Below are 6,024 nucleotides of genomic sequence, written 5' to 3' on the forward strand. Positions count from 1 at the left end.
CCCCTCCCCCACATTGCCCCTCCCCCACAGCACCCAGAGACCCCAACACCCCTCCCCCACATTGCCACTCCCCATGGCATCCCAGAGACCCCAACACCCCTCCCCTACATTGCCCCTCCCCCACAGCACCCCAGAGACCCCAACACCCTCCCCCACATTGCCACTCCCCATGGCATCCCAGAGACCCCAACACCCCTCCCCCACATTGCCCTTCTCCCACAGCACCCCGGAGACCCCAACACCCCTCCCCCACATTGCCACTCCCCATGGCATTCCAGAGACCCCAACACCCCTCCCCCACATTGCCCCTCCCCCACAGCACCCCAGAGACCCCAACACCCCTCCCCCACATTGCCCTTCTCCCACAGCACCCCGGAGACCCCAACACCCCTCCCCCACATTGCCCTTCTCCCACAGCACCCCGGAGACCCCAACACCCCTCCCCCCCCAGCATCCCAAAAAGACCCTTCCCCCAACAGCCTCAAGACCACACACACCCTCCCCAGCTCTCCCCTCTACACCTCAGCCAGTTCCACTGCCCTGCACCCACCCCCAACTCTCCTATACACCCCAACTTCCCCCCATGCACCCAACTCTCCTACCCCCCGTCCCAGACCCTGTGCTCCACGAAGCTGCAGGCCAGCCCCCAGTAGGCAGCGCGGGCCAAGCCTCTTCCCAGGGCCTCTGTTGGCGTGGCCCTACAGCCACGGGCCGTCCCCCTTGCGAGGCGCTGTGGGGTGTGCTGTTGCTTGGTGGATCCCCAGTTCCCATGCGCAGGGCATGCAGCAGAGGCCGGGAAAGAGGTTTTGGCCTCTGTGACCAGTTCAGTCCTTGTGGTTCATGCACACAGGGGAAGCAGGTCCTGCAGGGCTCCAACTCCTGTTCCCAAAGTGCCGTGATTTAAGTGAAGAGACACCGCCGTTCGATTTGTTCAGTAATGTTCTTTATTCAGCTGCATCCTTGCAGCCGCAGCAGCAGCTCCGGCCAGACCCTTATTTCTGACCATTATGAGGCAGGACGTTTGTATCTCAGGGCAGCAGAAACCCCAACAGCACTTGGGAGCGGACATTGCCTTGGCCCAAGAGCTACAAGGTCCAACAGGGAGCAGCCGGCAGATTCGATCGGGAATCATTTCAATAGATAGAATTACACTGATATGGGGAGCAAAGCTATGCCCCAGGGGACACTGGGCCACGTTCATCTCTGGTGATTCACAGCCGTTATACCAGAGAGGATTTGATGCAGTAACTCTTGTCCTTTCAAATGGGTTGAGGGAGAATGCAAAAAGACAGGGAGGTTGGAAGAGGGAGACCAAACCTGGATCCTTTAATTAATGGGTTTAGAGGAGTTAAAGTCACTGTCCAAACATATGGGGATGGGTTTATCCTTGGCCGACGCAGTGGGCCGTATCTCCCTTTCAAATGCAGCCTCTGGCTCCCAGGGGAACGGGCCCACGGTAGGAAGGGCAGATATTTTCTACAGGAAGAGATTATCTCTAGGAAGGCGTTTCAGTGCTGGCTGCGAGTGTTGCTGGAGCGCAGCAAGCTCTCTGCCACGTTGGGAGCCACAACAGCTACAGGCGGCCTTTGGAGAGGGGCGGGGATGTGCTTTTGGGTTCTGCACGCTGCCTCACACCCAAACCTGTCAGTGTCCCCAGCTGTGTCGGAGCCCTCAGCTACAACAGGGATGCTGTCGTATGCAAGGCGTGCATTGCACGCTCCAGGACTGGTCATGCCCACAGGACGATTCTGTCCGGCCCCTCAATGCACGAACAAAATGGCGTCCTCTTGTGACCCTAGCAGGATCCTAATGCAAGAGGGCATTGGGCTCACTGCTCTCGGCAAGTGAGTTTCAACTAGCCTGACCAGTTCAGTGTACCCCAACTTAATGTCATAACCTGTGTCTAAAAGGTATCACGTAAGAAAATCAATAGAAAACTCGGAAGGATAAGGCCTTTTCCTGTAGCCATATTGTAAGGCCTTTGTCTGCAGCCAGGTTACAAGAGCAGCAGCCATTAGCTGAGAAGCAGGAAGTCACACCCTCACATTCCATCTAAATTGCATTAAAACAATATAATATCAGGCTGTTAAGAAGGAGACCCCGTCCTAATGGCCCCCACTATCACCAGGTAAGGAAACAGATCTTAACATGGTTAAAGAAAACTTAGTTTGACAGCATCCTGTCTGGCAAGCAATCACTTATAGTTGTGGTTGTGAAATTCTCATTTCTTTATTGTTTTGTGTTTATGGTCCCCACTTCCCTATTGTTTGTCTGTATGGTCTCTGTCTGGTTCTTTGATTGTTTCTGTCTGTTACACAATTAATTTTGCTAGGTGTAAATGAATTAAGGTGGTGGGGTAGGATTGGTTAGAGAATTTTGTTACACTGTGTTAGGATCGGTTAGTATAACGATTGGTTAAGGTAGAGCTAAGCAGGACTCAAGTTTCACTATAGAAACTGGGGTCCAAAAGGAAGTTCTTGGGGAACCAACTCCAGGACACAGCCCCAAGAACAGAGCTGCCAGACCTCAACACTGCCAATGACACCGTGCAGAAACTGGAGTCCCCCAGATGGACCTGATCCTGACTGGCCATGCAGAAAAGTTCATCTGCCTTATTGGGAGTGGTGAGCACTGTATGTGTAGCATGTGCATTCTGTTTTGGTGATTGTTAATAAATAGAGGTTAAGACGGATATTACAGTGTAAGGCTCTTTCACTGGTAAAAGACCCCGTAAACCTGCAAAAGATTAAGCCCAGAGCCTGGAGGGAATGGGTGTTTGCCCGGAGGGAATGGGTGCCTAAATTGACAGGGTTACGTCTGAGTCCTAGCAACGGTAAGGTTACGCCTGAGCCCACAGAAGGGGGAGGGTGGGTGCCTAAATTTAGAGGGTTACACCTTGAGCCCTAGGAACTGGGTAAAGGTAGGTACCCCTAGAGTGTGTGAGTAACAGAGAATTTTGTGCGGGTAACAAGCTAATATCACACTGATCATTACTATTCTTGTGTGGTGTGTGCACCACAATTCAAAATTACAAACATAGTGGAAATTATGTTCTTAAAGTGAGTCTACTAGGCAGGGCTGAAGTTACCCCACCCTAGACAAAGAAATATGGTTCTGCTTCTGCCCCCTTGAAGGTACCTTTTAAGATACATTAAGAGGCAATGGGAATGCATTTACATAAAAGGCAAACAAAACCATCAAGCTAACAAGGGGAGGAGATCACCAGTCAATTTCATGGCAGCAGTGGGAGACTAAAGGAACAAATCATTTTGCATTTTAGCAAACACCAGCGAGAAAGAAACCAGTCTGGAACTTCCTTCACCCGGAGACTATGTCTCCTTCCTCACAGCTTCAATTAACTTTACTCTTGTGTAGGGGTAACCTTCCGAAGCATCCACTCCAAAGCTTCCCTGGACCCTAAAAGAGAGGGGCAAAGCCCCACAAGTTATCTTTCACCTCAGACGACAAAGGAACTGAGCACTTTGTGGGGGTGATCAGCCATCTTGCTGGAGATGTGGTAAGAATCTTACCTTGAACCAGGACTGTGGTTTTGTTATGTCTTAGTCTCTAGAAAGTGTTTTTTACTTTTATGGTGCTCCTGACCATTTCTAACTCTGTCCTTCATACCTGAACTCGCTTCACACCCTGTCTTATTTTTAATCTAAAGCAGCCCAGTGCTGGGTTTGAACCGAATGATGGCGAACTCCAGTTCTAGTGCTAAGCTGTGCACTTTGTCTCTTGAGAGGAGCAAACAAAATGAATTATTCCTCTGATTAGTCCAGGAGAGGGCTGGGCATTGTAGAGCACAGGGTTTGGGGAACATTCGGGACTAGGCGGTGCTGGGGTCACCTTGCCAGGTATAACCAAAAAGCTGGTGGATACCAGAGTGTGGCTGGGGTGCAACAAGCAGGCTGCTGGTATCAGAGTTGCCGGGCCCAGTTTACTTATCACCCAGACACTCGGTGCATGCTTGTCTGCTGACTGGGAGCATCCAGACAGGGCGCTGCACCATTAGAGCAATTTAAGGCACCCAGGGTTGCAGGGCAGGCAGTGACGCAATCCTCACTGCGCTGGATTACACCCCTTTGGGACATCTCTGCATGGGGAATGTGAGGTCATGGTGTGCAGAGGACGCTATTTTGCATGCAAAATGTACAGTTGCATGCCTGGCTGAATATGTCCCGGCAGGCCATTGGAGGGTTGCCTGGCACTGCATCCAGCTGGAGGCTCCAGGCTCCCCGTAGTAAATGGAATCAGAGAATTTGTTACGGGTTTCACCCCCGGTTCCTGCCAGCAAACAGCCGCAGCAGCAGCTCCAGGATCAGCAGCTCTGGGCTTGTTCTGCTGGTCTCACCCTGCAGAGGTTGTCCTGGACCGATCTGTTCCTCCATGTAGCCCCTGATAATGGTTAGCACAGAGAACGGAAAAGTTACAGCAAAGTCCATCTGGTGGGTCCAGAGTCCAGGTGTACTCAGACCCCTCTTTTTTCCCCCAGTCCAGAAGTGTGTCTCCAGCAGCCCATAGCCCATATGTCGCCACCCCCTGGCTCCTGCTCAGCCTTTCCTTCCTCTTCCTGGGCAAACAGGGTCACCTAGTCGCCTCCTGACTTGCTCTTTGTTCTCTAGCTGCTCAAACTGGTTGGCTTCTCACAGAGTTTCAAAGTAACAAATCCCCCGGGCATTGTCTGGGCCCAGGCCCTACCTGGACCTCTGGTTTCTTCTGCAAAGAAAACACCTCCCTCCTACACCCCTAGTTAATCATGCAACACATAGGGGAAACTGAGGCACACACGATATTCATACAAAATATTCTGAAAATATCCCACTTTCTCGCAGCTCTCCCCCCTTTGAGACTGAACTGAGCAGGGTCACTTTAGCCAGTGACCTGGAGAAGTTCAAACCCACCAACGTTACTCATAGATGTCACAGCATCTTTCCCATTCCCTTGGCAATTGTTATATCAGGCCCTTTCAAGATTTCCTCAGCACCTTTGCAGTTACAATTCCAGTTTACCATACACAGTTCAGAGCAGCTGCACATCCTCCCTTAGGTCTGGTCCACCAGTGATGACACTCACAGGGGGCACATGGGGAGCTTTTTTGAGGCCCCGTGCCCTATTGCCACCCCAAAACCTTTGGTTTTCAAACTGGGATAGGGTCCTGCCACAGCCTCCTCTCTCTTGTCTGCCAGCGAGTGGGTAGGGCAGCGAGCCCACATCCCTCCCTGTGTTAATGGTCCTGCCGCACCCTGGGGTATCCTCAGCCCAGGTTAGAATAGGGGGTGATTCCCTTCCACGTATGATTTTAACCGGGCCATATCTCTGGGGCTGTGGTGTGTCAGGTGTCTTGAGCTTCAGCTTAGCGCTCTTCCTTTAGGTACCAGCCGGGGGAAAATTGTCCCCTTCCCGCCAGCCTGACATTACCCGGTATCCTCAGCCTCAGCTCCCTGGATTCAAATCCTTGGCTGTTACAGATGCAGGGGCTGGATCCTGTCTCAAAGAGATAGCAAAGCTGATATCCTGGAGAACGCCAGCTCCAGCCACCCCGACCCCTCCTGTGTCAGCCATAGGCAGAGCGAATGGCTCCATATTCGGGACCTTCGCCCAAGATACACAGCTGACCTGTGTGTGGCATTCTCAGTCTGGTCCATCCCAGGCACCCGGTCAACCCATCCCAAACAGTGGATTCCATTGGGCATGACCCAGGGCCGCCAAGCATCCAGCATCCCCATATGTGGATACTTGTGCTTGGCGGCCCTGGGTGCTTGTGCTTGGCAGTACTGTCACATCCCCCAGGCCAGCCAAGAGCTCAAGCATCCAGCAGGGCCATGGGAATGCCAACAATTACTTCCGATGAAGTGAGCTGTAACTCACAAAACCTTATGCTCAAATAAATTTGTTAGTCTCTAAGGTGCCACAAGTACTCCTTTTCTTTTTAAGAACATAAGAGTGGCCAGACTGGGTCAGACCAATGGTCCAGCTAGCCCAGTGTCCGGTCTTCTGACAGTAGCCAGTGCCAGATACTTC

Source organism: Chelonia mydas, chromosome 23 (assembly GCF_015237465.2).
Source record: "Chelonia mydas isolate rCheMyd1 chromosome 23, rCheMyd1.pri.v2, whole genome shotgun sequence".
Taxonomy (NCBI): Eukaryota; Metazoa; Chordata; order Testudines; family Cheloniidae; genus Chelonia; species Chelonia mydas.